Source organism: Canis lupus, chromosome 20, assembly GCF_048164855.1.
Source record: "Canis lupus baileyi chromosome 20, mCanLup2.hap1, whole genome shotgun sequence".
NCBI classification, from domain to species: Eukaryota; Metazoa; Chordata; class Mammalia; order Carnivora; family Canidae; genus Canis; species Canis lupus.
This window is the reverse complement of record NC_132857.1, coordinates 53,581,521-53,606,927: the sequence shown is the minus strand read 5'-3', so window position 1 is coordinate 53,606,927 and position 25,407 is coordinate 53,581,521. Positions and strand designations below refer to the sequence as shown.

The 25,407-nt window shown below is 34.0% G+C and overlaps 1 long non-coding RNA gene and 1 pseudogene across 3 annotated transcripts in view; both read left to right on the top strand.

The window, feature by feature from the left end:
• LOC140612132 (uncharacterized) overlaps positions 1-25,407 on the top strand; it is a 119,894-nt gene that overhangs the window by 80,599 nt on the left and 13,888 nt on the right. The gene's annotated exons all lie outside the window — the stretch shown is intronic.
• Positions 8,627-8,725, top strand: LOC140612153 (U6 spliceosomal RNA; annotated as a pseudogene).

Here is a 25,407-nt window from a genome sequence, read left to right as displayed (position 1 = left end):
TAATTCTATTGGATTTTCTCCAGTTCTAGATGGTTAAAAAAGGAGGGGGGAATTCAGTGAGAAGAGATCGCATTCACCCATCCATTTAAAATCAGTGCTTTATTTCCACAGGCTAAAAGAGTTACAGTTGCACTGTTCATTACTTTGGAAGTGTCACATTTCCTAGTATGACAAGATGTATTATGGATGGGGGGTTTTACAGATGTGGAGAAATCACTTTCCAAGTTTTTTATTTGACTTTCTCCCCTTATGCTTCTTTGTACTTTAGCGGCCAACCTTGGGATAATGGGATTACTTTATGCTTTCCACATCAGGCTCTGGATGAGTGCACAGAGGCCAGTGGCAAGAGAAATAAGATGGCTGTAAAAATGCAAACATTGGAAGTTAAAAAAGGTGCACCCAATAACTTGCCCCTAAATTTAAAGGGAACTAAATGAGGAACTTCTGGACAATTTATCTTGCTGTTTACTGATAACAAGTCACTTTGTTTTTATGTGCTCAGTCTAGTATTCCATAATTTATTTGAAAGAAGATGAGAAATAATGTAGATAAATGATGAAGTGTCAGGGTCTGACGCTCTTAAATGAAGCTATTATGGTCAAAGAGAAAACGTAAAACCTGCGGCTCATTATGAGAGTGTTCTACTTGTCAGTTAAGTGAAAAGGCCTGGAATGATTTCCAGTTTATTTGTCATTGCAGTTATTAAAGCTGTCTTTTTGGTGCCATGAAAATGAATTGAAGACTTTATTCGAAGTAAATTTGTACTAAAGCTTTCAGATGTATCTTATGTGAGCTCAGTGAGGCAGGGAAGCAGCTTAAAAGCTGAAATATTACAAAGAGACAACTACCAAAGTCTTTGAAACATACCAGGATATATAAATGGCAATAAATAAAGTGTTTGCTTGACTAAGTAACAAACTTTTTGAGGACACAATAGAATAAGGTTGGCAATGGGATATAGCACGTGCTAATTGTTGGGATATATTTTATTCCAAAAAAAAAAAGGAAACTACCTACTTTTTTGTGTAACACTTCTATCAAACTGTCTTTCCTAAGATTGATTTCCAAGAAAAGCAAAAGGATGTATGTTTTTAAATAATATCTACTTATAAAAAGGTAATGAGGATTAATGGAACAGATATATCAAAGAAACGGAAAGGTCTAGATTTCCTTTTTTTTTTAATAACAGGAAGTGTTGAGCTATAACAACAACCTCTTACAAAGTTTACAAGGTAAGAAGCTCAGAAAATCTGACTCGCATAATCTGTTTTCCTCATTGAACTATTGGACTGCAAAGGCTGCACCTCAGTATAAGGAATGAATATAATTACTGACATTTTTATCTCACACGGCTGTTCTTAAAATACTTGACATCCTCGCCAAGGTGTGAGAATAGCTTACATTTTATCTCAGAAGGAGATCAAATCAGATGGACTGTTGATATGGTTGAGGTGGAATTTTTTTTTTTTTTTTTAAGCACACACAAAAATAAACTCTTTTGTGTTTTCTACCCCATGACCTAGAAGGAGGCTTTTGGTGTTCATTGTACTAGTCTGGCAATTAAAAATACTTTTTGTATAGTTTAGCTGTGCTTTTTGATGAGTGGCAATTAATAGATATAGGTAAAGGACAATTGAAAGACTTTTTCTGCATCAGTTTCCATCCCCCTGCATGAAACTAGACTCACTAAACTGAATGTTTTATTCCAAGCCTAAGAAATCTCCCAGTCTTGCCTTTGAACTCTTTATTGTGAATATTACAAATGTGTGACACATCTTCAGGGTCAGTTTAAAGACAAAATGGGTTCTACATCCCTCTCAGAGGTAATCCGTCTCGGAGGTAATCTGTCAGTGTTTCCGTCAGATTTTATAGCCATTTTCTGTGATATTGTCAGAGAAAAGATCTACCAGGCTCTTTATTATATGCCTTATTTTCAGGCATTTAAATGTGCAACAAAACCTTCCTTTGAAATGGAATCCAGTGTTATATTTGGGATATTTCAAATATTTCTGTAACTTTTATATGCTAATAACTATAAATCCCAATGATTTAAAAATAAATGTTATACAAACTCATAGCTGTGATGAGACGATGGAGAAGGCTACATCATAGCAATTGCCAGTTAAAGGTGTAGAGTTTAGATTAGATTCAGACTGATTCAGATTCAGACCGTGTTTAAATGCCCGAGAAGACTTGTAAACAAACAAAATGGTTGAATTCTTTGGTTAAGCAGTTATTTGGGGAGAATTTTTTTTTTTTTTGATGATTCATGTTTTAATGTTTTTACATATAGACCTACCTTTTGTGTGTAGATAGACTAATATGGAGATATACAAGGTCCTTATGTTTTTGAACATATTCAAGTTTTTATTTCAGATTAATTGATTTACTTTGGGTGGTCAAATATATTTTAATCCATTTTAATTATTTAATAAACAGCACTAAGTTGTCAAGCACTAAATTAGTTGACTAAAATGTCAAGCACTAAATTAGTTGGATTATAAAATGAACAGTTTTTATTTTTCTTGAGATCATGGAATTGAGAAGGATGCAGAGGGATGCCTGGGTGGCCCAGTTGGTTAAGCACTGGCCTTGGCTCAGGTCATGATCCCAAATCCTAGGATGAGCCCCACATCTGGATCTTTGCTCAGCAGGAAGCCTGCTTCTCCCTCTTCCTCTGCCTGCTGCTCCCTCTGCTTATGCTCTCTCTCTCTCTCTTTCTGTCAAATAAATATATAAAATCTTAAAAAAAAATAAAAAAAAAAAAACAGAGAGAAAGAAGGAGGCATATGTATAATTAAGGACAGTTAAATGGATTTAGAGACATCTATTTCAGCCTAGCATCATAGGTAAGCAAGGACTCATAGTGGGGAAGATTCCTGACCTTGAATATAGAGGAGACAGGAAAATCAACCCATGAGGAATAGGTAAAAAGTATCTTATGTTCATCGTTATATGACCAGCAGTCTACCTGGCTGATTTCTTTCCTCCCATGACACTAGGCCATATTTCTTTGTTTAAAAAAGCACTGGGCTTTTTCTTCCCTGAAAAAATACCTAGAATCAATGTGTCATTAAAATTGTACTCATTTTCTTACTTTATTTTTATAAATATGTATTTATAATTCCACATAGAGGTTTAATCAACATGTGTTTATTAAATATTAACAATGGAAAACAATAAAGAAATTTGGGGATATGCATAATCTTTTCCTACATAAATTTATAGTCAACAAACTTAAAAATGAAAGAATATCTTTTTTTAATGTTCCAGTTGCTTTTCTGAAATTTCCAATTTTCCACTTTTCTATAAAAGCATGAGAAGTAATTTGTGAATTAAAGTACAAGTCATTTGGTATTATAGTTCTTATTAAGGATTCCATTTTCAGATTAGTTTCCTTTTTGTAATATATCATTATAAGATATTAATCAATTAATAAATGCTTATTGGCTATGTTAAGTATCATTCTCAAGAAGGTAAATTTATGCTTCTCAGACAAATATTAAATGAATATTTGTCAAAGATTCTGTTTAACCCATTAATTGATGACTGAGACAGTAAGTTTAAATCAGTTCAAAGATCATTTGATGATGTGGGTGTAGAGGTAATTTTTTTTTTTTTTTAAGATTTTATTTGAGAGAGAGAGAAAGAGAGAGAGAGCATGAGCAGGGAAGAGGGGCAGAGGGAGCGGGAGAAGCAGACTCCCCACTGAGCAGGGAGCCCAATGAGGGGCTTGATCCCAGGACCCTGGTATCATGACCTGAGCCAAAGGCAGACACTTAACCAACTGAGCCACCCAGGTGCCCCAAGGCAATTTTAAAAAGAAATATGATGATAAGTTTCTTGGGTTACATGTAAAGCTGGTTAATGTCTTATAAGGCAATAAATTATAACTTTGGGGGTTATCTCTTCCATTGGACAGGAGTTATTTTCATCTGTACCTGACAAAAATTTATAAATGAACTGCTTTTCTTACAGATCATAAAATAGTTAAGTAAATACGAAATCAAACAATAGAAGAATACCCAGTTATCTATTTGTTGTTTCCAAACTTCCAAACTTCAGGTAATTTTTCTGATAGTTGTATGTAGTCACTGTGATCCTTTTCTTCAAAAATATTACTCTAAAGTTGCCACCGTAGCTTATCAGTGTGCCATGGTTAGCCTGGTGAAGCATTTCCATAGTGGACCAAAATAGATACTGTTCTTGGCTTTCATATTTGGTCAGCTACTTAAAATTATTGGTTGGGTCAGCATCTTACTTGACATTTGAATATTTTTCTAATACACTTTCTGAAAATGGCCTGATAAATGTAGTTACATTAATCCCATTAAAAAGAAAGTTAAAACTTAAATCTTAGTGATGCTTATCTTAAAACAATAGGTGAATTTAGGAACAAGGAATTCCCTCACAACAGGGTATACATAAAAAGTTCCTTATGGGGTGTTTGGGTGACTTGATTAAACATCAGTCTCTTGATATTGGCCCAGGTCATGCATGATCTCAGGGCCCTGGGATGGAGCCCCTGGTCCCCTCCACACTGCTTTTCCCTCACCCTATCCCTCTGCTCCTCCCCCTACTCCCTCCCTTTCTTTCTCCCTAAAAGAAATAAATAAAATCTTTAATAAAAAAGTTTCCTTACAGTTACCACATGTGTGTTATGTATTGAATTGTGGCCCCACAGCATTCATATGGTGAAGCCTAACCCCCAATATAAGTATATTTTGAGATAGGATCTTTAAATAGATAATTAGACAAATAAAGTCCTAAGTGTGGAGCCCTAATCTGAAAGGACTGGTGTCCTTTTAAGGAAAGGCAAAAAATATCAGGGATGTGTATGCATAGAAGAATGATCATGTGTAGACACAGCAACAAGGCACGCAGTACACACCAAGGAGAGAGGCTTCTAGAGAAGCCAACCCTGCCAGTGACTTGATCTTGAAGTTCCAGCCTCCAGAATTATCAGAAAATATATTTTTAATCCATCTGGTCTGTAGTATTTTGTTATGGCAAGCCCAGTAGACTAAGATGATGCTTTTATTCACTAGAATATGTGTGGCATTAAGCAAACCTATTTTCTGTAAGAACTAAAGGTAGTGTCTTATAATTTAGATAAATTCAAATCCAGTCAGTCATAATTCCTTCAATATGCAGATAGGAGGCATCCCTGGATGTCTCAGTGGTTGAGGGTCTGCCTTCAGCTCAGGGCATGATCCTGGAGACCTGGGATCGAGTCCCACGTCGGGCTCCCTGCATGGAGCCTGCTTCTGCCTCTGCCTGTGTCTCTGCCTCTCTCTCTCTCTCTCTCTGTGTGTGTCTCTCATGAATAAATAAATAAATAATTAAAAAAAAAAAAAACAATGCAGATAGGTTAGGAGAAACTGGAAAAAATAGCCAAATAAAACTATGTATAAAATAGCACCAAAATATTTACTGTAAACTGTTGTAAATTCTTAGCTCATTCCTTTGTCCTTACCAGAGTGTCTCTTCTATTTTTTAAAAACAATTCACCCTCCTTTCTCACTTCTCAATATGAATTTTCTCCATTCCCTGAACTGAAGCAAGGATAAATTTCTTGTTTATTTCAATTACTTCTCAGAGAAAATACTGCTAGTTTTCAAGAGACTGACTCCATCGGACAGCTGGTCTTGTTTCTTAATCCCAGTTTGCATTGCTTCTGGCTAGATCTACTCACCAGAAGGTGTTGAATTAAAAGGATGATTTGAATCACAGTCTTATCTTACTAAGGTTTTGTGCAGCAATGTTTGTTTGTATTTCTGCATCAAGCTTAGAAATAGACTAAATATGACAAGCATGCAACCACTCTCTAGGCTTGAATACGTTGAGGAAGCCAGACCCTGGCTTTTGGTCAGCGGTATTTTGTTTGTTTTTCCTTTGGGGATGGGGGACTAATATTGAGGAAAAGAACATAAGTAAATATGACCAAAAAAGGCATTCATTTTATCCTGTTGATACTCTCAAGAAAATCGATTAAAAAATTCTGACTGGATTCCTAATATTTCTAACAAGCTGTGTATTACTGTGTATTATTACCTGTTACTTTTCCTTGTCTCTGCTTTCCTTCTCTCTATTCTTTCTTATTTCCCTTTCTAATTTGCCTCACACTTTTTTTTTTTTTTTTTTTTTAATAATACCATTTAGGTTCATCCCACTCATTTACAGTTTATGATTTCAAAGCTCTTCGGGCAACTTTTCCATATGATAAAAACGTAATGCCTGGTTGTGGAAGTGTCTTCTGGAAGCAGTATCAACTGTTTTCTATGGCCCAGGAAAGGAGACTCAGCCACCACCATCGCTAATGCTCGTTACATGAAATAAAACATGGGCATATGCTTGTTTGCTTAGCTCATTTCTTAGAGCCTCCCCGCTACTTCTAAGTTATCAAGATTAAGCCACATGTAAATTGATGGGAATAGCAATTTTTTCATATGTTTATCTTTGCTTTGAATAGTTAAAATCAACTCTCAATCTTAATTGCACTGATCTTATTGAGCTGGTGAGAATGTAGTTTTCATGGCTCCATACGCTGGATGCATAGAGTGAGCCTAGGGGAATTCAAATGACTTCTTCAAGATAACCCAAGTGCCTTTGGAGGAGTCTAGCTCCCAGAACAGTGATTTTTCCATTTTGCTACATGGCTGTAGAAAACCCATACCTGATCTCAAGTATATTTTTCTAAATAAAGGGTAATCAACAGTCAGACACATGGTAAATATATTTGGCTGCTGCTGTTACTCTGGTGTGCTATTATTTGGGGCTTATGAATAGAAAATGTAAAGTAATCTCACAAGGAATTTTATTCTAATGTTTTTTCAAAGAATGAAAGCTTTTCTTTCAAAGGAGTTAGGATGACAAAAACCTAAGATTATTAGAAACCTGGTAGTAGATCTTTCCTTGGTAAGATTAGGGTGAGTTATTACCAGTAAGGGGTAAACAGGGTTCATTCATTTTCCTTTGGTAAGTTGAACTTCAGAGGAGCAGTTGCCAAAGGCTTTGTAGCATATCATTCAGTCACAATGCATTGGATTAAAGAAATATGGTACCTTCCTAGCCTTTCTATCTAGTCCCTCTACTCGGACTAAACCTTAAAACCTTAGTTTTTTTTGATAAAATTCTTCAAATAGATGTTTTGATTGTTAAAATTCTACAAGTAGCCACATGTTGGTGGAAAAATTTAAAACTTGTTGTTTTTCATCGATGTGCTAGGCTGTTTTATCCAAGAAACTATAGGCATTAAAATGCCTCTTCTTACATAATGTCAAAATTCTTAATATATTCTGCAATTTATACATAGCCATGTCAAACATTTTCTTCCCTGGAGTGATAACCTTATTGACTGTGTGTGAAACCTTATTATTATTATTATTCTAGATACCTTATTATTATTATTATTAATTATTATTATTATTTCTAGATACCAATTTTAGTAATTTGGTTTAAGAAACCACAATAATAAATGTTCAAGAAGTAGACCCACAGGAGTGCCGGGGTGGCTCAGTTGGTTAAGCATCTGACTCTCTTGATTTCCACTCGGGTCATGACCTCAGGGTCCTGGGAACAAGCTCTGTGTAGGGCTCCACACTCAGCTGGGAGTCTGTGTTAGGACTCTCTTCTTCTCTCTGTGCCCCTCCTCTCTCTTTTTCTTTCAAATAAATCTTTGGAAAAAAAAAAAAAAAGACAAGTAAATGCTTTCTACTCTCTCTTGCCTCCTTGTGAATAAAGGACTTTCCTACTGTATAGATTCTGTGTGCTTCTTACAGAAAGAAATTGTCTCTCTCATGACAGATGTTCTCCCTTAAAGTATCTGTGTGGACCAAATCCCAAAGGTATCATTTGACTTCCTTATGAATGCACTATTTTTTCCTGTTCATTAATGGGATAATGTAATCTTTACTTCTTAAGATATGGGACATTGACTTTTCACAATCAAAATATGTTTCATAATGTATCATTGAAAATGAAATGAAGAATTTAGGGATGATGAATTCACTTCTTAAAGACAGCTCTATTTTGGTGTTGGTGTGAGAAGTCTAACAAGAAAAAGAAAACTTTCATACCCTAAATTTAAGATGAGCAGAAGAATGAAGCAAGCATATATGGGATTCTTCAAATTTTTAAGAGAGTGAATATTTTGATTAAGTTTATGTAATCAAACTTCATGCACCTCATACTAAAAGACATTTCCCATCTTTTATTGACATGATTTTGGTCCTAGGATATCTATATATAGCAAAGTGGGTATGTTTATTCATTTATAGAAAGGAATTTTATAAGAAATTACTATTTGTTTTCTGTTAAAATTTGTTATAAAGACCATATTCCTTATTTTGAAGCCTCAGTTCTAACTTCAAGGTTTTCTTTTATGATGCTGACTCCAGGGAATACAGTGCTATATATATGTTAGGTTTCTTAGAATTATAAGTAACTGGATATGTAACTAAAAACAAACAAAAATCCTGCACAATGGTAACCAACTTGTAGAATGCAGTAAGTATGTGAAAAACCAAGAATCCAGATAAGGAACCTCAGCTAGAAGCTTTCACAGACATTCTGTTTAAAACACTGTAGTAAAACTGACACAGTTTTAAAGATTTTCTAGAAATTTGTCCCCTCAGTTACAAATGTCCAATTTCTAATGACACAGAGATTAGCCTGGCTCCTGCACAAAGATGACCTGCCAATTCATGAAATGTTCCATATTTTTCTGACGTGATTGGCTTTCTACTGCCACTGGCGAGGAGAGGGGCTCTGAGGTCATGACAAGGAGCAGAAAAATACAAATGAGAAGAAGGAGGAAGCCAAGTAGCTTTGTGGCTTTCCGTCTAACCTTTTTGTCCTCAGCCTGTGTCACACCGTACTGGCATGTCCTCCTTTAGCAGTCACAGGTTCTACTACCAATGGCCTCCCTTTTTCCTGAGTCTCAGTGCTTCCTTCCCCTCAGAAAGCCTCTCTCCTCTGGGTCCCTCCTGGGAGTGTTTTGTAGTCCTGTGGGACTCACCCCAAAGTATTAATAGTAGCTTTGTAATAACCAAACAAAACACACACATTTTAAATTTCTGAGGGGGGAAAAAGTCTGATTTTCTTGTTGACTATGGTGCCTACTTAAGCACGAGAAACAAATTTCTGTATTACAGTTGTGCTTATGTGCTAGTGAGAGTAGGGCAGCTTTTAGTGAGAGAAATTTCCAGAAAAGGAGGTTGGTCATTGTGAGCTTTGAAGCCCTTCCAAATGCTGAATAAGTCAAATCCAAACAAGTGACAGTAAGGATTATGATGGATATTCAGAAGTATGAGATCATATGAGTATGAGACCCTGTCTCTGAAGAAATTATAACCTAATTTATTATGGCAGCATAATAGTAGGACTGATGGAAAATAGAACAAATTATTTAAATAATCACTTAAAATAGAATAAAATAAAATAAAATAATAAAATAAAATAAAATAAAAAAATAAAATAAAATACCCCAAAGTGAAGCATATAGTTTGTTGGGTATATATTGTACAGAGGGTAAGAGGGAACAAGTCAGAAAGATTACTTTCTGTAGGATAGCTAATAGAAGTTGTGCCATTGATATAAGATATACATTGTTCTTTTAAAGCTGAGTCCTTCAAAAGGCAAAAATCTGTTCAGAAAGCATTTTATTTATTTATTTTGTTTTTGATTGAAGTAGAGTTGATAATATTAGTTTTAGATGTACAACATAGTGATTCCGCAATTATATACATTGCTAAATGTCATCGTAAGTGTAGTTACCATCTGTCACCATACAAAGCTATTTCAATATTATTGACTATATCCCCCCCACACTGTTCTTTTTATCCCTCTGACTTACTTATTTTGTTACTAAAATTTGATACCTCTTAAACCCCTTCACCTTTTTCACCGATCTCATCACCTCCCTCCCTTCTGGCAATCCCTAGTTTGTTCTCTATATTTATTAGTCTATTTCTCTTTTTTATTGTCATTTATTTTGTTTTTTAGAGACCACATATAAGTGAAGTCATATGGTATTTGTCTTTCTCTGTCTGACTTATTTCATTTAGCATAATACCCTTTAGGCTCATCCATGGCATGCGTGGCAAGATTTCTTTCTTTTTTATGGCTGAGTAATCATCCATTGTGTATATATACTATATTTTGTTTATTATTCTGTCGATGGTTGCTTCTACATCATGGCTATTAAAAATAACATTGTGATAAACATTGGGATACATAGATCTTTTCAAATTAGTATTTTTGTTTTCTTTAGGTAAATACCCAGAAGTAGAATTACTGGATAGATGCTACTTCTACTTTGAGTTTTTTAAAGAACCTAGCTAGTGTTTTCCAATTTACATTTCCACCAACGGTGCACAAAGGTTCTCCTTTCTCCACATCTTTGGAAACACATGTTATTTCTTGTTTGTTTGTTTGTTTGTTTGTTTTGATACTAGTCATTCTAATTACTGCAAGATGGTATTTCATTATAGCTTTGATTTGCATTTTAGGTGGAAGAAATGCACTAGGTATCATTCCTTTTCTTTGATAGGAACAATGAAGTTTTGTGTGGAAGTCATTAGGCCAGGAGACTGTATACTATGCCTGTTTGTGAATAGCGTCTATTAGGGAGGAATATTTTTAATCTACCTATCTTCATTCTTTGGCTAATCTAATAATCAAATTAACATAGGGCAGATTAATAGAATAAAAACAAATTTAATTACATTTTAATTGGGCCTCACAGACATAATAAGACACAAAGGCATATTGGGCAGTTGAGGTTTATATGCCATCCCGAACTAATAAATAGAATCAGAGCCTAGAGCTTTAAAGAGGAGGAAGGAAATTGAAAGGACAATAGAAAGAATGAATGTTGGTAGTTAGATGTTTGCCCTGCCATACAAATAGGGCATTCAGAGCTCTCTGAGCAAGGCCTCCTATCTAAATCCCTTTAAATAGTTAAGGGAATGGTAAAAGGTCTCCTTGCATCAACTGAGTCCTGATTGCCTTCAACTCAAATAATCCACATGCCAGAGTGGCATATTTTGGGGTCATGTATTGACCCCTCTTGCTACTCCTCACCTTAGAGATTTTATTGTATATGATCTTCCAAGTTGAGTAAAGCTGTGTATGTGTATTTGATTTATAAAACTATGATATAAAAAATATGTTCAGGAAAATTGTCCTACTGCCTTAAGATTTTTGTGACAAAAATCTTCTTAGTTTTATATATGAACTATTTCTTCATTGGGCATTAAAAATAAAATGGGTATTGGATACTAATGATAGGAATTTACCATTTAAAAAAGTACCTGTTTTGTGTATTTTAATTACATTTATTTTGTTAAAGAGATATTTTCTCTCAATTTTTGTCACTTTACCCAAAAGAAATAAAATGTCAACGTGGTACTTGGTTTCTTTGTATAAATATGTGTATTTTTCTGGAAATAGGGGTCTCTTCATATTGGGTTGTTGTTGCATGTGATATGTGCTATTTCTTGAAATATTTATTTACAAATAAGGTGATAATAGAGATAGCTAACTTTTTTTTTTTCAGGCAATATCATTAGTTTAGAAAAGGACCAATAATTCTGTCCTGATAAAATGACAAATTTAAATCAGGCACTGTGCTAACCTGGCACCTACAAAGCAGAAACCAATAGAGCCTACATAGTTCTGAAATTATGTATATGTGTAGAAACATATTACCAACTGAAAAATATTTTGTGCCTTCTGACAAAAACAGTTTTAACTACTCTAAAAAGTACCTGAAATCAACTATGAATGTTAGATTTAGATACATCTTATCATCAAACAAAACTGAAATCAGTGAAGTATTTTAAAAATATACATTTGAGTCTAGAAATTAGAAAATAGCATACATTTTGACAGTTTAAGAAGTATACAACTAAAGGGCTTATAAAAACTACTTTGTAGGGGAAAAAAAAAGCCTATTGAATCTCCAAAGAAGTATTTTATAACGTTTACATTTTTCAAGAATTTTGATATGAGACATGAATCCTGATAAGCAACAAAGATTGTGGACTGGGCATATTTCTAAGCCTAAAGTAGTAAACTGAGTAAATAGTCGAGGGAAGTCATGTTGGGCAGTACGAATGAGCATCCTACAGTAGTATTCTAGGGGTGTTGCATGGATTTTTTCAGTCAAGTAGAGAATGCCTTGACATGTTGCCCTCTCCATTCTAACACAAAAAACTTTCATTCTATCATTTGGCCATTTAAATCTAAAAATATATTATCTAACATAACTGAAATTGTTATTTTTGTAGATAGAAACTATCCTCTTAGGGAAAAGTATTTCAAAATTTTTTATTGTGATAGAGCAAGCAAATGACTAAGTTCTACTTCACCCCCTGAAAAATGTCTTCTAACGCCATATTTAAAGGTATTCACCAGGTTTCATCAGTGTTGTCACTGAGACATTCTCTGTAAAATCAAATCTATAGTCTCTTTAGTGCAATAAGTCCTCAGCTACTTAAACTATTATTGTGTGACTCCCCCCCACCGGATAAATTATTTAATGTTCTTTGACATTCTTTTTTTTTTTTTTTAAAGTTTTATTTATTTATTCATGAGAGAGAGATAGAGAGGCAGAGGCACAGGCAGAGGGAGAAGCAGGCCCCATGCAGGGAGCCCAACATGGGACTCGATCCTGGGAGTCTGGGATCACTCCCTGGGCCAAAGGCAGATGCTCAACCACTGAGCCACCCGGGCTGCCCTAGAATTTTCCTATTTATTTAAATCTTAAAACTCCTTTGACTTACCCATAATCTCTCATGCAGTACTCCAGGATGGCTGCTACATTCCTAGAAGCTGCTAAGTGATCCAAATGAGAATGCTATAAAACAATTACCTTTCAGCTTTAAGATACTGTGTCCTTTTTAAGTACAAAATAATTAAATGAAATAAGTGTTTGCATTTATTCTGGAAGCTAAGTAAATTTCATTTTTAAATTTTTTTTAAGCAGAAAAAATAAAATTTCTCCATATACGCGCGTGCGTGTGTGTATATATATATATACACACACACATATATATGTGTGTTATTGTATAGCATACACATACACATATGTATACACATACACATATATATACACACATATATATATGTAGTTGTATAGCATACATTACCAATATTTGTGAATTCTGTGTTGAAAAGGGCATGTTCTCTTTATTGCTAAGAATGAGCTACATAAAAGTTTTAAGATTTTCCTAAGATGTTTCTATGTATGGATAAAACTGAAGGTCCAGAGTTTGCTAGCATTGAATTTTCACTTCTTAGTCACATTGCATCAGGAATGACTTCAGTATTTTTACTAATATGTCAACAGTAAGATTTTCCTAAGATGTTTCTATGTATAATTAATAATACTATTATGTAAAAACTATCCTATAGGGAACTCATAGTCCTAAGGTTATACACGAATTAAAGATAAAATCTGTGATATTGTACTATTCTTTTTTTTCCATTCTCATCTATCTATATGATTCAGATTGCCTAACTAAACTTAAATACAATTATGAGAGTTAGAGTATTTGTAAAGTACTAAGCTGACAAATACAGAGTGCTGGCTATTATTTCTGTTTAGAAGTCAGAGATTTGAGCTATTCATTTTGTAGTCTGACAGTCATCACTACAATTCCTTGAATTCCCAAAGCTTTTCACACAGCTTCCTCAAGGACGGCTATCATGTCTTAGCTACTGCAATGACAGATGGGATATAATGTGTCATGTGATGGATAACTCTGGAGCCATAGTACTTAATCCTTCTAATACTAATAGCTGCATTATCATAGAGATTTATGGGAATGTCAGTTTCAAGTTCCCAGTTCCATTCATGGGTTTTTAAAACTTCAGCTGCAAAAAACATGCATCCATCCCATTAATTCTAATTATCATGGTTCATCTTCTCAGCAGTTTTGCACTCCGGAACCTTTCAGTGCAAATTAACGTACCAAAAAAGTGTATTAATTAATATTTGTAGCTTTTAATTTCTGCAAGAGTGTTGTCTGGAAGCAGCTGGCAGTACAGGGCCGCTGCTATTGAATCTTTGCCAAACAAGTGCAGATGTAATTTTGTTATCTCTTGCTTAGTCATTTACGCAAATTAATTTGAACAATTAGCCTTTTACTGGTCCTTCATGAATCATGCAAAAGGGATCTGCCAAAAATTGCTAGTTGACAGAAAAGAATTGGTTAATGCTGTGCATTTTGTGGGAAGGTAATGCAGAGTGAAGCTCAACACTATTTTAAACTATAGACAATTGCTTAAATATTCTATTGTAAGATTTACTTAGCACTCTGAAACTTGAGAATCCCCTTAGTGAAGAGTAAACCTGCATACTAGTGAAGGTTTATTTGATAGGGTTCAAATTTTTCAAGAAATATCCAACTTGAATATGTCTTAATCGAGTACATATGCAAAATAAGAAATGAATTTTCATTAGGAAACAGAAATCGGTTAGCCAATTTTTACTACTTCTCAGGTCACAGATACTCACTTTTATTTACTCAATACTTGTGTATATCTTTGTGTAATTAGTTGACATACAATACAGATATAAAACACATTTGTGGCTTCATTTGGTACCTTCTAATAATCCTCTACCCCTCTTAGAAGTTAGAGATGGAGACTATTTTAAAATGTTAAATATGTAGTCATTAAAATTTAAAGGTCAGGTTAAAAAAGACTTAAGTGAAAGATACATAATTCAATCACCTCTGAATGAGTAGAGATCTATTTTGTGGTCTTAATATGAAGTTACCAGTATCTTAAAGAAAAAAACAAACAAAACTGGGAAATAGCAATTATAAAATTTGTGATTCTTTTCCTTAGAAGTGGTCCAAACTACCTGTGATTTTATGTTTTTAGTTTAATTTGAATCCATTTGTTTTCTTGGGATTTTTAATCACTGGCATTTTAATCACTGAGGATTTTTTATCTAATGTATGCAGGTGGTTGGATGCTGTTATAATGTCAAATAAAAGCTCACCAAAAAATAAGTATTTCTTCACTTTGTATAGCATTAGTTTAGAAAAGGCCCAGGAAGTATTTCATGACATGCATTCACATATATTCAAAGTTATGCATGTATAGGTTTTAAATATGTTCACATGAACAGCATATTTATATTTGGTTAAAATATGTCACTCCATCTTATTATCATTATTTAAGTATAAAAGGAAATTGTTACTCTCAGACCATAGCTTTTAGAAAAGAGAATTTAAAAAAATAAAATTCATTTAGATAACCTGTCTCAGCATAGATATTAAAAGTGAGTCTATGCGAGATAGGGCTGATGAATTTCTCCTGCAGAATATTTTTAAAATTCAAAGTTACTGATCACCATGGGTAATCATTGTAATCATAAAGATTAAAATCACGGATGTCTAAAACTGCAATAGGATTATTTCTCAATGACTTTTTTTACTCCATAATGGAATTAAAATTTCCCCAAATATAATTTCCACAAATCTAACATTAATGGCAAAAACAAAGTATTTGAAATATTTTAAATTGTCATTTGTAAAAAATGTTACTTATCTCTATGTTGGTCTCAGTCATCTTTAAAGTAAAATGCTTTGGAGGATTTCAATTGAATAAATAGTGATAAGTCAAGCTCAAGGTAAGATAAATCCAGTGGATATTTAGGCGACATTCAAAGTTTTAAAACGCAATTAGTTACATTTTCTCCTGTTTAAAGAAGCAATATTTACTCACTGATAAGAATCTAAAAACTATAATAAAGAATATTTAAAAATCACTGTTAATACCCCTTTTACAAAATAACTATAGTTAACATTTTGATTTATTTTATTCCTATCTTCTATATTTTTTAAATGTCACCATATTATAAGTAGTAATATAATGTGAAAATCTTTCTTGCAATTAAAAATAATTGTTAATATAATTTTAATAGATTTAGTGTTGAAATTTCATTGCCTATTTTTGCTATTGCTGCACATTAAATTGTATCTTTTAGTTATAAATAATAAAGCAATGGACATCTTTACTCATAAACTTTTCCTTTATTTCAGTCAAATTCTTTAGGCTTCAATCTCAGAAGTGAGACTGTTCAAGTGATGTGAATACTTTGACATTTGGTACACATTTCTTAATTTCTTTCCAGAATAGTTGTACTTTTCCCTAGAAATTTGAGAAATCTTAGATTACCACATCTCCAACAGTGTCCTATGTTATCATCAAAATAATAAAATAATTGTTTAATATTATAGATTTAAAAAGATAATCTGCTTATTTGCTTATTTCTCATTATTAGTAAAGTTGAACATTTTCTCATTTAGCATTTGATGCACAATTTTCTCATTTGTAAAATATTTATTAATATGAAGTTCAATTATTATTTTTTGAGATTTAGTTGCATTTAATTGTTTAAAAGAGCTTTATAAAATCCCATACAAATATAAGCTATTATCGGTAACATATTGGTGAATAACTTTTTCCTATAAAAACCTGATTTTGTAACTGAATAACAATAATACTGTTATTTCAACTTAGCATACAAACAGTAGTAAGACCCTGTGCCTCCAGAATTAGGAGTTGCTCATTTCTTTGAATGAAATTCTTTACAGAAAATGTATTTTTCTTCTGTATTACTGTGTGGATCATTAGTAGATATAAGTAATTAAAACTTAATTTACATTAAACCATAAATAAGATAGTATGTAACTATATTTTTTCTAGCTCAAGCTATGAAAATTCAATTTTTAATTTCATCTTTTCTTATTTTCACCAGCAAATACTGCCATATAGTTACTTATTGTTTGAAGTCATCCTATAGTTTGTATTAAATATAATACAATTCCTTGGCTTTAGGTAAATGAAAAATAACTTTCCCAGAAAGAAAATAAAAAATTATACAGGAAGGTAAAATAATAATAATCTTATTATTTTGACTAATTGACCAAGGTAATTTAGTAATCATCTTAATCATTCCCCAAGCTGCATGTACACTGTCTACATTTTTGTCACAAACGTACAATGTAATACAAATGCTATCCATATTTTTTTCTACAGAATTATAAGATTTGGTGTAATAATTGTTTATGGTACTATATAAATACTGAAGAAAAAAAGAGGACAAATATTTTCCATTATTCCTTGGCTATATAGATGAATTCTTATGTATGGAATGAGATGAATTAATGTCATTTAAATAGTCACAAAAGAATGTGTATTTGAATGTATATTTGAAAATGCAGAATTAAGAAAATAAATTGGACTCATAATCACCAAAACGTAAGTACTGGTCATCTGTAGATGAGTATATGGACAGGTTTTTTGTGCATTTGCATGAATTTTAACAAACTGGCTTTTTCTCCTACTTAATATAGGACACATATTTCCCATATTAAAAAAAAAAAGTTGTATAAAGCTACTGTTATATTATTCAGTTATTTGGAAGAATGATCCATAATTTGTATAATCAATTTTCTATTTTGAATATTTACATTGCTCTAAATATTCGGCATTATGAGCAACCCTGAAACAAACATAGATAAATCTTTGCATATCTTCATTTTTTTTTGAAATAAATTTCTTAGTTGATTTTTATATTTTTAAAGTATGTGTCTGCATGGGTCTTAATGAACACATGAGTGTTTTATAATAGTAATAGCTCTCTGTTATGAGTGAACACCAAGGAATTCAGACTTGTAATCATTCTCAAAAACAATTAATAGTTTAAAATAGTTTAGAGTATTTTGGTTTGTTGTTATCAAAACTATAACTAATGCCTTAGTAATATGTGTCTAAACCAGGTTTGTGGTTTCTTTCATTGCTGGGTAACTGACTAATCAGAAAAAAAAATTCCCCTCAATATACACACTGAGAGAGATGAAGCTAGTCTCTCTGTAATTGAAAGTATCAGTGGTAAACTTGGCTGGAGCTTGATTAATAGTATATTAAAATCAGAGTCTTCTTGGTGAGTGCTAGATAAGGAGTTTTGGGCAAATTACTTGGTTACTGGGAAGCCTTTAAATTTTAATCATGGAAGTACTTCAGTGTCATTAGAAACTGAAAGGACAATGGGGTCTGCTGGCAAGTTCTCTGAATTGTTGTGCTTTTCAGGCTCTCCTTCTGCCCTGCTATTGAGAGCCAAGCATGGGCTGCAATCGAAAATCCTTTAGCTCCCCATGACTTTGATTGCTATTATTGTAATTTAATATTACACAGAATCTTGGAATAAAATAGTCCATGGAAATGAGAAGAGATAATGCAGGAGGTGGGGGTGGGGGTGGGGAAAACTGAAATAGAACTCAAAATTAGTTGTGAAAAGAGTTTAAAGCCAGCGAATCTTGCCTCAACCCACTGAAGCTGCAGAGTGTAAAGCAGGATATTACAACGTTTAAGTTAAAAATTAGCAACAGGCACAAAATAAAGACAGGAAACTTGGTTCAATCTTGAAAATATCAAACCGTGTTTAGTTGCAAAGAGAAACATGCGATAGGAAGCAAAGGTGGGGTTACCCTGGCCTCTGGATGCTTTGACATTTCGCATATAGTGTTAAGAAAAAACACGTTACAGAGATAGTTTTATCCAAATAACCCAACGTACATTTGGCTCTTATTAAATTGTTTATGTTAAAGTCATGCCATGGGATTATTTGATGTTCAAGAGGCAAGTGGGCATTTTCCCTGTGTACATGAATTCTAGTCAGTGTGAGCCCTGGCTGCCTCAGTTTTGAACAGGATAAACAAGGAATAGGATCGTAAACAGTAAAGTAGGAATCTTAGCAGTCACCTGTTTCAATAACGTTTATTTTACCCCTTAGCCAAAGGACAAACAGAGTGGGGACATGATCTGACGGGTATGACCCAACTGAAACAAGCTTCCCTTTAGAGAATTCTCAGTATGGTTTACAAGCTGAGGGATTCTTTTATTATGTTTGACTCCTTTTCAAGAAACCGTTTTCAGGGATACACGCAGCTATTTTCTTGAAGACTTGTGAGATTTGGAAAGAATTTTCTGAATAATTCTAAGAAAGCAATGTGTTACTCTTTGCATTGGTGGCTTGCATATGTGTTGTGCTCTGCACTGAAAGTTGTTTCAAGTTTTTGCAACTTCTTTAATAGATATATGAACTTTCCTCTTTTGTGGAAAAAAAATGAAGGCAAACCAAGGTAGGTTATTTAAAATCCAATTATCTATTCAAGCATGGGTATGAACCATTTTAAGCAGTGAGGCTATAAATATATATCCTAGAGTAGATTGCAGGAGAGTAGTCCTTACACAAATATGTTCCTTGTGATGTGGTAAGTGGATCTGTAGAGGCACAAACAAGATTGAGTGGTGCTATCAAACTGGCATACCATATAATTATTTCTTGATTATCTTGTTTTCATTTCTCTCCTCACCTTTGAATTATTTAGTTTCTTTGGTGTAGAAACAATCACAAATTTACAGAAAAGTTACAAGTATGAGGACGCCTGGGTAGCTCAGCAGTTAAACGTCTGCCTTTGGCTCAGGGCGTGATCCTGGAGTCCTGGGATCGAATCCCATGTTGGTCTCCCTGTATGGAGCCTGCTTCTCCCTCTGTCTGTGTCTCTGCTTCTCTCTCTCTCTGTGTCTCTCGTGAATAAATAGCTAAAATCTTAAAAAAAAATTACAAGTATGGTACAAATAACTTCATTTTCGTTTCCTGTGCCAATTGAGTGTGTATGTTGCTGCCCTCATATCCCTTCATCCCTAAATGTTTTAGGGTTTGCTTCCTACATGACAATGATGCAACTATCCAAAATCAAGAATTTAACACAGATGTATCGCTTTCATTTAATTCTCAGAGGATCCAGGTCAGAGTCAAGTAGTGTTTTTAGTTATTATATTTCCTTAGCCTCCTTCAACCTAAAACAGTTCCCCAATCTTTGACCTTCACAACCTTTTGAGGATTACAAGCTAGTTATTTTGCAGAATGTCCTTCAATTCGGATTGGCTCTCATAATTAGGTCTCGATGATATATCATTGGAAGTAAAATCAAAGTCTTAATGCTTTGTTTTTCTCATTACATTCTATCGAATGGCTTAGGAGTTTTTGTTTGCCCCACTACTTATGGTTTCATTTTACTGCTTGATCAAAGTGTGTTTACCAAGATTCCTGAAATAGGCATATTATATATGTTTCACCAGTGATTTTACACAGTTATTCAGAGGATCCTTTATAGATCTTTTTTTTTTCCATAGGAATTATTAAGTGTTTTGTGGGAAGTACCTTCAGACCATGTAATAAGCTCATAGAGCCAAGCATGAGCTGCTTTATTTATCCATTTATTTTTTTTATTCATTTATTTATTTATTTTTATCTGTTTAGGTTCCTGATTCCCTATTTTATTCAGTGGCTTCTAATTCATCACTATCACTTATTTAGACTTGACCGGTTGGGAACCCATTAAGAAGCAGATTATTGTATCCTGTCATTCTTTGAGTATTTTTTTGGGGGAGGGGGGGCAGATGAAGATTTCTTGGCTTATCTTGTATTTTGCTTGAAAACAATGATTTCTCCAAGGATCCCTGTTTCTTTTTAGTAGTGTGTTTCTTTTTAGTAGTGTGTGATGATTAGAAGATCCAATTTCTTTATAATTCCTTATTGTATCATTGTTCTCCAGCCCTATTAGTGGGGGAAAGTAGAGAATGTGTGTGTGCGTGTACACATATGCATGCAGATAGTACACATATGGTCTGTTGATATCTCTTATCGAAATGTATAAAACATGTTTATTAGATTTATATTTTATATTTTTCTACATATAACTACATACATGTATGCATGTATGACTGTGTATATGCACATGTGTATTTCCACCAGTAATTCCAACCCAAACTCATTACCATAGGGTTCACTATAGGTTTTATTTGTTTTCCATATTTGTAAAAATGGCCTTTTCTACAATTAGAGCCTGCCTCCCATCATCCTCAATATATTAATTTGATTTAATCTCTATATGTATACAAACTAGTATCTCCATTGCACTTTTTCCCTGGCATAGACTCCCTGTTGACACAGCTTGGGCTTCAGTATTGAGTGACGGCTTTTTCTTAGGTAAGCATATCCCCCTTTTCCCACTCGGTATCTGACATCTTCCCTGGGGCTGGCCTTCCACTCAGATGCCTTCTGAGTTATGCTTAGGCACCAACGACTTGCTCTGGACCACTGCCACTCCATTCCATACACCCCATCTCCATTTACTAACCCATAAATATTTGTGCTGCAGGTAAAGGCTTTAGGATTAATTTAAGAAGGGAAAGGATTCTATTTAAGAATAGAAAGGAAGAGGAAAAGCTCTATATGTTCATCAACTCATCTAGTTATTGTGCTGATTGGTATCATTTTAGCACACTATTCATTATTGTTTGTTCACACTAAGAGCTGTTAGAAGAATTTGGCTGACTGTGAGAGAGTGCTAAGTCTGTCCATGCCCTACAGAAATATGGGGTGTAATTTTTTTTTTTGGGGGGGGGGTGTAATGTTTTTAAAGGAAATAAAATCCAATAGATTAGGGGAAGTCACGGGAAGGCAAGAGAGCAGGTAAAGTCACAAGTACATCAGATATTGTCACCCTGGGGAATAGCAAGTGAAAATGTCTACAGTTGAGAAAGAACATTGTTTTAGATGAACAGAAATGGTGGTCTGTATTTTGTTTAATAGTAACTGAGGAAGGTAGTCATCTAAATAATAGCAGCCAATAATTTGAGTTTCAGTTGGAGACCTTCAATTGCCTATGACAGTAGTTCATAATGTTCCCCCAACTGCCCAATTAGAGAGTCTCTTCAACTCTAGATATCTTAAGTATCCATTAGCTGATTTAGGGTATTTAAATCCTAAATGTTTAGGATGTTTACAATTTATTATTTTTATTTTTTTATTTAATTTAAAGTTTGTATTTTAATTCTAGATAGTTAACATATAATATTATATTAGTGGACAGAATTTATTGACACCACCACCCCCCCGCCCCAGTTGCCTAGCCAGTGAACTGTCAACATTGTCCTCTGTGACTGTATAGCTAGAGCAGAGAACTAAGAAATCCTTAGAATATAAAAAGTTAATATTGACGTGGAGAGAATCCTTCTCCAGTTCTTGCTTCCACAAACTCAAAATTCCAGTTACATTCCATTCCATGATCAGATTGAAGTTGGCATTCTTAGGTAAGCACAGTTGAGAGAGAAATAGCCATCTTCAACCATGATTTTAAATTTCTCATGTAAGTAAGGAAATAGTTTTATCATTAAACAATCAATAACATAGGCAACTTGATTAAAGATGTCAATGCAGATTATAACAGTCTTAATCCACAAGCTAACACAGAACATTATTAGATTGCGATAATAAACAGGCATATTGAATGAGTGTTTGATTTGGAAAGGTATCTCTAGAGAAATGGCTCATGGAGGAGCAATGATCTCAGTCCAAACTTCCTCTGAGTTATACTTTGCCTGAATTGGTGATATTGCTGGCATTCTCATATAATACAATTACAATCAATTATATAATTGATCCCAGGGCCCTCAGATCCTGACTTGAGCTGAAATCACCACTTAACTGACTGAGCCACCCAGGGCCCTGAATTTTCATTTCTTATAAGCTCTTGAAGTATAACTGAAATAACTGAGCCAACCATTTGATTTCATTTTTTTCTTTTTTCTTTTTTTTCCTTCTGGAATAGATGCATTGGTATAAAAGTACTTGGTGGGTATGTTTCTGTATGATTTCCTTTGAGGAGGTTTGATTATTTGTTTTGCAAACATTGTTCCGTTTCCCCAAGTTACCCATACTTGATTCCTGTTAGTGCTGCCCTCGGAATCCTCACTCTTTCCTCTTTTCTTATTATGTGAGGCTGCACATGACTCAGCAGAACCTTAGGAAAAAGTGTCAAAAGATGCTGCCTTGTAACTTGATTACCAGATGTGTGTGTGCTCTTGTGCATGCCGTTTGAGTGTGATAGCCAAAGAAAAAAATGAATTTCAGGATAACACTCAAGTTTTCAAATTGAGAAATGCAGTTGGGGGCGGGGTGTATAGGAAGGCTAGCAAAGTTCAGATAGAACTGGAGGAGTTGTGTTTATTTTCAGATGATTACGGGACATGTTTGTGTAAATGCCCAGCATGCTGATGTTGGACTGAGATAAAAATGAGAAAGCACTCATTTTAACCCATTTCACACTTAATAATGCATAACACATGGAGTTTTTGCATGTTGGGGAAAAAATGCAGCATCTTATTTGGTACCTGTATGCTTCTAGATGAATTTAGAGTTAGGCCTCCTTGAAATATTAATTTTGCTTATGGGTTTCATTGGGCAATGTGAAAATGACTATTAGTTCTTTTGAAGTTGATAAAGTTATACTTGGAAATTTGAAAGTTTTCAGACTTAATTGGCCACAGATAGTTGCAAACTTATTCCAATTATTTCAGTTAAGGAATGAAGTATAGACCATATTAAAAACAAAATCAGGAAACGATTCTGATTAAGATGAAAGATCCATCACAAATTAAGAAATAAAAGTGTAATGCTGGTACTTCATGTTAGAGCAGGCCATTTAAAAAATCATGAAGCGAAACATAAGAAGGCTAGAAAAGTTTGGAGTAGGCAAGATAAATTATTTGGAAGACTCTGTGTTAATCTGCCATAAGGGTAAGAATCAATTTGGCTGATAGGCAACGAGTGACTTGTGTTTGATATCTGAATTTTTCAATCAGCATTTTCTGAACATGGTTTCTCATTATGATAATGACTAAAGGATTAATTATCACCATGAGAACAGTGATAATGGCACTTTGAACTGTACTTGTCACCATATGACACAGACTATTACTTGTTTTGTTTTGTTTTTTTTGTATTTTAAGAAAGATATGTGCATTTGGAAGCATTTGATTCACTTGGTGAAAGTAATACTATTAAGTTGTTGGAGTTAAATGATGGGGAGACAGCATTTTAAAAACACTACTTTCACACTGGCCATCCTTTTTACAGTTTTAATTGACCAGTTAAAACAGAGAATAATTAGCAGAATCAGTGTGAATGCTTGTGTCAAATGCAGAGTTCAATTAGAATATTTGCTGGTTTCTTCTAAAACTCCCTACTGTAGCAGATAGAATGTTGTAAGAAATAATATTGCTAATTACCTTTCCAAAACAATATCCTTCACTAGCTCAAGTGCAACAGATTAGATGTAAGCCATTTAATGAGAATGGCATAGCATACTGGATTTTAATTTTAGATTATTGGATACATGCATGGTAGGCAATGATATAATTGAGAAATGACTATGTTACTAATTGATACTAATGGAGGCAAAGTATGGATTTTTTGGTATCATCATTTTTATGGGGACTAGAAACAATGTTTATTAAAATAATCAAATTAATTACATAAATGATTATATTTTCTTTGTTCTAGAGTGCTTCATATTTGCCATATTAAGGAAGGCTGCTGAGTTAAAAGGATAAAAAGTTTTGAAGTGCTGGGCACCTTTATTGTAGCTCACTGCCCTCTTTGATGTAACCTATGGCAACACAGTTAAGATGACCACTTAAGTGTGCTTTCATTTCTTCATCTATTTTTAGATAGGTTGTTTTAGAGCTAAAGTTAGTCAAACTCTTCTTAGCTAGTCTCATAGCAAGAAATGTATTTTACCATAAATACCAATGTGTTTTCTTTTTTTTTTTAAGATTTTGTTTATTTATTCATGAGAGTCACAGAGAGAGAGAGAGAGAGAGAGAGAGAGAGGCAGAGACACAGGCAGAGGGAGAAGCAGGATCCATGCAGGGAGCCCGAGGTGGGACTCGATCCCAAGACCCTGGGGTCACACCCTGGGCTGAAGGCAGACGCTCAACCTCTGAGCCACCCAAGTGTTCCATTAATGTGTTTTCATATATGTAACATAGAAAAAAGTTTCACTAAAAGCATTTTCTTTTTTTAGAGATTATATTTATTTATTTATTTATTTATTTACTTACTTACTTCTTTATTTGATGGACAGACAGAGAAAGAGAGCAGAGAGAGAAGGACAAGCAGACTCCGTGCTGAGTGCAGAGACTGATGTGGGGCTTGATCCTGAGATCATGACCTGAGCCAAAAACAAGAGTTGGATGCTTAATCTGAGCCTCCCAGGAACCCCCACTAAAAGTATTTTCTTACCACACAGTGCACACTGATATTTTCCTTTTTGTCCCTTATGTATTTTATATTAAAAAAAAATACTGCTTATGACCACTAAGCTGATGAATCACAGCCTGCAGTTAGAAAATCCTAGTTGCAAGACCTTGGTATTAGGCCAGCATGGCAAAGGGCAGATCTGAAGGAAGAGTTAAGCCAGGAATGCAACTACAGAACTCCACATATAGTGCATAGCAAATGATGTAAGTAAA